This window comes from Pyxicephalus adspersus, chromosome 4, assembly GCF_032062135.1.
Source record: "Pyxicephalus adspersus chromosome 4, UCB_Pads_2.0, whole genome shotgun sequence".
Lineage (NCBI taxonomy): Eukaryota > Metazoa > Chordata > Amphibia > Anura > Pyxicephalidae > Pyxicephalus > Pyxicephalus adspersus.
The window spans coordinates 153,219,247-153,228,891 of NC_092861.1; positions in this window are offsets into that span (position 1 = coordinate 153,219,247).

Genomic DNA, 9,645 nt, shown 5'->3' on the forward strand with positions numbered 1-9,645 from the left:
GTGGTACTGTGCAGAGCCCATACATACAGAATAAAAACAGATACTGAGAATTACACCTGAGGTACAGGACAAGGGAAGTGGTACTGTGCACAGTTCATACATAATGCTTTCCTCTGATTGGTCAGGGTGCAGTAGTGGGGGAGGGGGGTTGATGTTCTGGCCTGAACCTCCCTGGGGCCCTGAAAATGTCAGAAGTCTTTTGATTCATAAAACATTTTCTTATCGGACGTAGAAACAAATTCTCCTTTTATCTCCTCACATGGACAAACCTGAGAGCTCAATCTGCAGATATCGATCAGAAGGAGACGCTTAGATTTTCAGATTCGCCGTCCCTGGGGGTCCCTTGCCCCCATCTCAGCAGAGAATCTGACCAATTACAGCGGCCCTAACATCGCCATCAAAATCCAAATGTTTCAAAGATAAAACCATAAAATGCGATGCTGAGATCAGATCTTACTGCGGTATTTGCTGGGGCCCCGTACAGCAGGAATAGGTCCACACTTCCCTTGCTAATTCATACCCAATAGACAAAGCTCACTGCTGATTGGATCTCTGCAGAGAGACAACTGCCTCCATACACAAAGCAGGGGCCATTCCGTGCTGGCAGGGTCAGGCTTTTCTACTTCAGCTTTGGCCATATTCTAACTTTGTACATCTTTTGTTTCAATGTCCCATTTAAATAAAAAGTGCAATCAGGCTTTAGGAACAAACAAAAAGTCCAACTCCAGCTATGAATTTACAGCAGCAGGTTTAATGGAGAAAAGTTTGGGACCAAATGAATAAAACTTCTCATTGGGCCGCCCCTGTGCTCGATGGGAGGACAGAAATCTGCAGCAGGCTGGGCGCAGTTATTGTGATTCCTCGGTAGTGCTCCAATTCCTTACTGCCCCGATTCCAGACTCTGTTTTGTCCTGTTTTTAGTCTATGGAAGTTGATCAGAGGGGGGGTTGGGTGGTTCCGCTCACAGCTGGAGAGATTGGTGGTGCCCATGTGGCCCCCAGCAGTTCCTGGCACCTCACTAACATGAATATCTGACAATGTGTGCCATGCTGGTGGTACTCAACCGCTCCCCACCATTCATTCTCTATAGGGGGCCATCGCTAACATGCCATGTAGCACCGCAGGCCCAGTGCTGCACCAGGAAGTAATACCGGCACCAGAACCGCAAAGCCCATCTGAACTTCTCCTTAATGGATCAGAAGCCGGCAGAGATTTATCAGTGTGGTTGTATCATAATATCATTATAAATCAGGAATCAGCAATGAAAGATTTTGTTTTTTGCTCTGAGAATTAATCCACAAACTCTAGAAAAGCTGCGGATTTCATCCTATAATATAAGGTGGAGGTGTTCAAGAATACCAAGAGATCCAGCAAATCTGGAATTGTTCTGGTCCAGAATTGAAAACATTTGCAACAAATAGAAAATGACTTTTAGGAAACCCAACAAGCCCAACTCTGCCTATAAAATGATTTTGGGATAAATCTGCTGGATTGTTATAGCTGTCTGTATCTCCACTGGGGAAATTTACCCCCATTTCCTGTCCTGATAACGATACATGAGAAGAAATCTTCCTGTGGCTTTGCCCTCATTGATGTATTGGATTCTCCAGTCTCTGAGATTCCCCAGCTGCGTCTCTCGGTTTATCTGCCCCATCCCAGGCTAAATTCTTCATTCCTCCACAGATATCAGATGTGTGATCAGATCCCTCAAATATTGGACTTAGCTTAAAATGATTCTCTTATTGAATGTCCCCAAGATGTCAGAATCCTGGTGCCGGTCTTACGGAGACACTTCGTGCTGCAGATGAATCCTAGTTTGCAGAGCTCCATTCACAGGTAATTATTATCTGTCCAGGAACCTCTAGAAAAATCTCCCCGGAGGGTGTGAGGGGTCCAGCAAACTCTTTATACAATAGTCCGGCTTTCATTCACTAAACCCGGGGCCCAAAAACCTCCCCAATGTGTAGAGCAGCTCATCCATCTCACTCATTACCATTGATTCCTGATGGGACCACCAGATCTAGCCAACAAGGGGTTTTGTGGCCCTGGCCCCTCCTTCAGTGGTCCTAAAAAATTCTGCACCCCTGTAGTTCATGTCAACCCCATGTCAAGTTCCACAGAAAAGTTCCTCCTGAATGGCATGAACAGCAAAAATTCCCAAACCCAGAGCAGCCTGGGAGTTATCCAGGACAGTGACGCCATATTTCCCTTGGATGGGGACAGTCCGATCCTCTTCATGGGAGCTCCAATGCCACCACTTCCCACCATTCCCTTTATCATAGAGCGGGGAATTCCCGGGAACACCCCCAGTCATGATCCAATGGTCCAATGGTCGCACTCCAATTCCCACCACCCCATGGGCCACATTCTCCCTCTCCCTTTCCATATCTCCCTTCTATCCTCTCTCTCTCCCTTTTATTCTCCCTGTCCTCTTTCCTCTTTCTTTTTATCTTTCCCATCCCTTCACTCTTTCCTCTCTTTCCTCTCTCCTCTCCGGTATCTCTCTCTATCCCTTCCATAATATTTCTCTCTCCATTATTTAAAGTATTATTTCCCCAACCCCTCTCTCTCCTTTCCATTATCCAACCCTACTTCCCTCTCTCCCATTATCCCTCTCTTATCTCTCTTTACATCCCATACCCTTCCCTCCTCCTATTCCCGATCTCCCATATTTTCTCTCCTCCTCTCCATCTTCCCTTTCTTTATCATCCCTCTCCTTCCTCTCCTCTCTTCTTCTCTCCCCTCTTCTCTCTCCATCATTTCTCCCCCCACTCCCTCTTCCTATCCTCCATCATCTCTCCTTCACCCTCTGCCCGCCTTTCTCTCTTCCTTCCATTTTCCCCATATCTCCTTACCTCCCTTTCCTATAATCCCTCTCCCCACTTCTTCGCTGACCCATCATCCCTGCGTTCTCTCTTTATTCTTTCTCCCTCCATCTCACTCTTTCTCCTCTTCTCTCTCTTTCCATTCTTTTGGCCATCACTCCATTTTCTCTCTTCTGTTCCTAACTGGTGTTGGTGTTCGAATTTGGATAGACCCAACCCGAAAAGCACGGATTCGACTGTAAAAATTCAGGGAAAAAACTGTAAAAAATATGTTTAAAAAAAATAATAAAAAATAATTTTAAAGTAATTTATTGAATAACATTATGATTTCTCCGGCAGTGCATCCGTGGGAATCCTCCAGTCACTGCGGGATCTCCGGGCACTATAAGTGATGAATGGGGATTTGCCCCAGTGCCCTGTGTTCTTGGATAGAGAAACTCTATCCAACAACACATACAACTAGTAAAGGGCAATCTGATTGCTCTTGCAGCTCTTAAAAGACCCTGAAAATAACCCAAATTCTCACACTATTGACTTCAATGGTGTTTGAATTTGGCATTTGATCGCCCGGAGAATTTCTCACTATTTTCCACAATCATTCCGTCTTGGCTCTTTTGGTTGTGCAGCATTTTATTGCCACCTTTATAGCACAAATCAACTGGACACATTCACCTGACTCACATTCACCATCATTTCCCTGACATTTTGATTTTCTCAATACTTGATAAATATTCTTTGTAACATAATTTGCTGAATATTATATCTAACCTTGGGACTTTTATCATTTTTATATTGATGTGATCAATAATTCAGCAGCAGTTCCCTCCCAGAGATTCACTGCGCTCAGATGAACACGGGAAATATTAATGTGAAACACTTCAGTGAATGTGATCAGAAAATGTGTTTTATAAATTCAGCAAATCTCTTACAGTGAAGCCTTGCCATGGGGCGAAACGCGTTGAGAGGAGCAAAATGTGCGGGGGGAGGGGGATATTGTGTCTGCACCAATAAAGTTTTATTTTAGAAAATAAATAAATAACAATGGATCAGAACTTAGAACGGTCCAGTTGTTATTGCCAATAGAACCTTTGCTGGGAAATATCTGCAGGTAGACATTGGTTGTCATCTGATTATAGCGCCGCCATCTATTACACTGCTCAATTATGTTTTCTTGGCAAACAAATGAAAGTCATTTTCGGTTATGTTTGATGCGCAGATTCCAGGTATGGTATTGGTTTTGTTGGATTGGCTCTAGTTTTTGAAATAATGACCTCAATAATAACCAACAAAAATCAAAAAATTAAAAATTAGGCAAAATTAAACTAGAAATGTCTAGGTATACAAAATTTAATTTTTGAAATATTTAATGTCACTATATTCTATATTCAGTATATTTACAGAACTAATCACAAAGAAGTCATTGATAAGCTCAGTTTGTATGATTTCCTTTATGCTGATAGGACGGCTCCAGCAGTATTCTGCCATCATGTGTCTCTCCCATCTGATACCTTTCTTCCATGGGGGGGGGGGGGGGGGGGGTATTGTGTCTGCACCAACAAAGTTTCATTTAAAAAAATAAATAAATTACAATGGATCAGAACTTAGAGCGGTCCAGTTGTTATTTCCAATAGAACCTTTGCTGGGAAATATCTGCAGGTAGACATTGGTTGTCATCTGATTAGAGCATCACCATCTATTACACTGCTCAACAAACGTTTTCTTGGCAAACAAATTAAAGTCATTTTCAGTTATGTTTGATGCACAGATTCCAGGTATGGTATTGGTTTTGTTCGATTGGCTCTGGTTTTTGAAATAATGACCTCAATAATAACCAACAAAAATCAAAAAATTCAAAATTAAGCAAAATTAAACTATAAATGCCTACATATACAAAATTTAAATTTTTGAAATACTTAATGTCAATATATTCTATATTCAGTATATTTACAGAACTAATCACAAAGAAGTCATTGGAAAACTCTGCCATCATGTGTCTCTCCCATCTGATACCTTCCTTCCATCACCTTTATATCTTGATGGATCCTCTCCCCTTGTTCCTCACTGATATCACCAAGGTTTTCTGGAAATGTTTGCTGGAAACGCTGACCCTGGATGAAGCCTGAACTAATATGGCACCGTCCTTCCGGAGATTCCTGATCACTGATTACACACTTCCGATGACAGGTGCACTTTAAGGTGTAATAATTATTACAGAGGTCACAAAGCTCCGCCTCTCCAGCTCAGGTAAGCCCCCGCAATCTGCCATCTTGGTATGGCGGGGGTGACGTCGCATCATCCGCTACAGCTGGCGCTTGTGTTTTTTTCTGGATTTAATATCATATATATATTTTTAATTTACATTTCATCTCCACAAACTTCCTTTTCTTAAAAAAAAATAAAAAAAACGGAGGATTAAATCCTGATTAAAATGAAAAGACGAGCGTCGGTGGCGGCGGTGGGGAGGATAATGACGCCGCAGGCCGTCTATTTTATGTAGTGTGCAATCCGCCGTGATTGAATCCGCCGCTCGCCTAATGCACTCAGGTAGCGGCTGGCACAAGATTTAAGATTAGAGGAAGGATTTGCAAGCGGCGGGTGGAATTGTTGCGCGGCGAGGTTGCGGGCGGACATTTGCCTAATACGGAATGAATAAAATTCTTACCTGAGGTGATTACTGGCGCCGTAATATAAAAATAATAATAAAAATGTGAAGAGCTTAACGCCGGCCCAGAGACGAGACCACAACGCCGACCGGTAAATCAGACGCCACGTCGGAGGGTAACACTCGGACAAACGCAGCTCGCAGCATCCCTGACAGAGAGCAAGGGAATGTTTATCAAATTATTCATTTCATTATTCACCTGTAACCCTCTGCAGACAGAAGTCAGCGAGCTCCTCACAGGGTGACTGCGGGGGCGGTGCTACAAAGCATCCAATCCCAGAGCACTTCCGTCAGCAACTGATTCTGATTGGTGGCTGTGAAGATCATTTCTCCTTCAGGTGTGAGATGGGGAGGAGCTTGAAAAGGGGGCGTGTCAGTGAATTTTCTCTTTTATTACAAACAGGGGTTCCCAGATCACCAGATGATAGATTTGGGGGGTTATGCATTTTTGTGATCCCTGGACAATGCTGAGGCTCTGAGCACATTATTCGTGTTCTTTGTAAGAAAATAAAGCTTACATTTTCCAGTTTTGCCGTTATTAAAAATCAAACTCCAGATACAGAGCTACATACACTCTTCAATAGCAGTACGGCAATATACATCCAGGGGGTGAATAATGCTGTCTTGTGATCCAGGCACCCCTGTCGGACTCTGCAGTCAGGACGGTGACCTCAGTTTTCCCCACTGCAATTAAGCAACACAATTAGGTCGAGGACCCCTCCCCCATCCTTACAATGATGAGATTAACCCATTGTGCCCATTGTGTGCTGCTGTATAGGACGGGGAGCTAAAATAACAGCAGGTATTTATATTACCCAGAATTTAACATTTGGGAATTGTTTGCTTCCACTCTGCTTTCCTGCTGCTCGCATTGGCTTCTCGTTGTACCCCAGACATTTATAGGACCGCTGTGCAATGTACGGACTAAACTTCAGCTATTTCATATATTTGGGGGTTCCATACACCTCACCTGAAAATGATTCCCTCAGTACCTGTCAGGTGTGCACAGTGGTGGTGGAGGGGGGCTGGGTAAACCTCATACCCCTGCAGAGGTGTAAGGAGGGCAAATGCTGAGGTCCCCCCTTGTTCTGCTTCCAAGGCTCCAATATGTAGATGGCGACTACAGGAAAGTCAAGCTTAGCTCCGCCCCTAAATCTCAGGTAGAAAAAGGTGAAAACCAATAGTGAATTTATCATTTATGTTTCACACAGATAATGGATTCACAACTCCCAACGTTCGGAGATTGGGAAGTCAGATGTGCGGTGTATGTAGGCAAATGACACGCCCCACCTGCCACGCCCCACCACGCCCCGATTTATGAATCATAAAAAATGAATATGCAAACAATGACTGGGGACACTGGCCAGCTTTTTACATTTCCTTTATATTCACTTTTCAAAATACCAAAATAATTTAGAGGCCAGATGAACCTTTATCCGAAAATAAAACTTTATTGCAGTCAAATAATACATTTTATAAAAGTGTATAGATCCAACAAGAGGAAGGACAACTGGGAAGGACCTCTGTACACAGGTCACATGACAATGGCAGTCACCTGATGTCATTCATCAATCCATCCTGATGTATTGATGAATGATCAATCAGGAATCAGAATTGGAACAATTCTCAAAATCAGAGACAGGTGGGGGGTATGAAGACGGACAGTCCCTCCAAATTAAAGACAGATGGGGGGGTTGGGAGGTATGAAGGGACAGTCCCTCCAAATGAGGGGCAGATGGGGGTATGAAAAGGGACCATTACTTCAAATGAGGGGCAGTTGGGGGTATGAAGAGGGACCATTACTCCAAATCAGGCGCAGTTGGGGGTATGAAGAGGGACAGTCCCTCCAAATCGGGGGCAGTTGGAGGTATGAAGAGGTCAGTCCCTCCAAATCAGGGGCAGTTGGGGGTTTGAAGAGGGACAGTCACTCCAAATCGGGGGCAGATGGGGGTATGAAGAGGGACAGTCCCTCCAAATCAGGGGCAGTTGGGGGGATGAAGAGGGACAGTCCCTCCAAATCGGGGGCAGTTGGGGTATGAAGAGGGACAGTCCCTCCAAATCGGGGGCAGATGGGGGTATGAAGAGGGACAGTCCCTCCAAATCAGGGGCAGTTGGGGGGGACAGTCCCTCCAAATCAGGGGCAGTTGGGGGTATGAAGAGGGACAGTCACTCCAAATCGGGGGCAGATGGGGGTATGAAGAGGGACAGTCCCTCCAAATCAGGGGCAGTTGGGGGTATGAAGAGTCCCTCCAAAGTTTCTCACTCCTCAGGATCACAAAGGAATAAAGAAATAAATGCTGGTTTGGTATTTTCAGCTCTCATTCTTTTGTCCCCTTTAAGTGATCTCCCCACCTGCGTTATATATAGATTGTGTTTTCGCCGCCGCAGATTTTGTACTTTGTGAATTTTAAATAAAGAGTGTTTCTTCGGAGACAATATACACGGTAATAATGACTTCTCAATTTAATTATAATATCGCTTTATATCATATAGAGGGAGATTTGCATGTTTCTTATCTCGCCGAGGAATATACATAATTAGCTCAGCATTTCTAAACTTCTTTATATTTTTTTTAATTAAAAAGTAATTACTTCTCATTTCAATTAAAAATATAAGTACAGTTGTGAAGCTGACGATATTCCTCTGCACCACCGGACCGGGCAAGCTGTTAACCCTATAGAGGCTGATACGGAGCCACCGAAATTGATGATCATAAATAGAGTGAATGAGGCCCCTTTATTGCCGAAATCTCCCATCATCCAATCAGAGATCGATATCATTGAGGGTGCTGGATCAGCATGACAGCCGAGTTACTGATATCGTTAGAAGTGAGGTTCAGCAATCGCAGCTCCAGCAACAATTTCTATTAAAGGAACTCTATAGTTTTACTGGGAAGACTTTAACATTCGTATTTGCTGTTTCATATTTCTATTAATATCCATACAGGTCAAGTATCCCTCTAGTGCTTGACTGATGAATGATGATTGTGATAATAATTCATCTACTTTCCATTCTCATTACATAATATTATTTTAGACTTGTGATGGGTGTCCGTGCTTCTATAACACAGGCACATCAAGGATGGGAGGAAGAGCCAGCAGGGGGCTGCTCATAGCTTCCCAAAAATATCCCAACACCCTGCCTCAGTACCCCTCTCATGCTCCCATTGCTGCTCCCCCATAATAAGTCCTACTGTAGAAGAGAATGCCAAATGATGATAAAGACAAATTCAGCCACTCACAGTAAATAAAGAATATAGTGTGGGGCCACAGGCCCCCTGACTGCCTGCTACCCCCCAGCCCTCCAGTGTGAGAGTTCAGGGTCCCTGGGGTACCTCTCATTGCCAAATACCCCCGAACGTTCCAGTGTGAGAGTTCAGGGCCCCTCTGACTGCCCATTATTACCGCCCTCAACGAGGAAGTTCCCGGGCCTCCATGGGCCCCTCCAGCACAGCCTGGCAGCACTCTGGGGCCCAGCAGTGGATGGATAAAGTTTGTATCGATCAATGTTAATGTGCCGGTGAGGAGCGAGGCCGCCGAGCACTGAAATCATTATTACCGAGTAGTGAAATGATAGCAGCATGGTATTGATTTCTGTGGGTTGAAGATGGAGAGAAGAAAACACTTCCATCTCTCAGCCAGATCAACACCCCAACTCATCCGCAACTCCGAGGAAAACCTGTCTGCAGGAATCCAATTAGATGTGAAGGGCCTGCGATCAGAACTGTGATACAGAGAATGGACGGAGTGAAGAATATTACTGAATGATGCCGATATTTGGAGAGAGATGATGTCACTTCCTGTAAAATACACAGCTTAGATCTCGAGAGTCGTGATGTCACTTCCTGTAAAATACACAGCTTAGATCTGGAGATATGAGCTTGGCCACTTGGCAAAATAATGCAATATGGTGAAATGCAACCTTTGTGGGGTATTTGGCCATGCGTATAGCACATAGGATGGAGAGGGAGGAGGATGTTGGGCATCCAGGTGATAGTGTTACCCCGGTGTTCCTGAGGAGAGTGATAGTGTATCTGTTTCCTTGTCATTAGAGGTGGCTGTACCAAACCCTTCTCTGCCTCTGTCCCTGGGTCCAGGGCATCCGGGGGCCTCTGTCTCTGGGTCCAGGGCACCCGGGGGCCTCTGTCTCTGGGTCCAG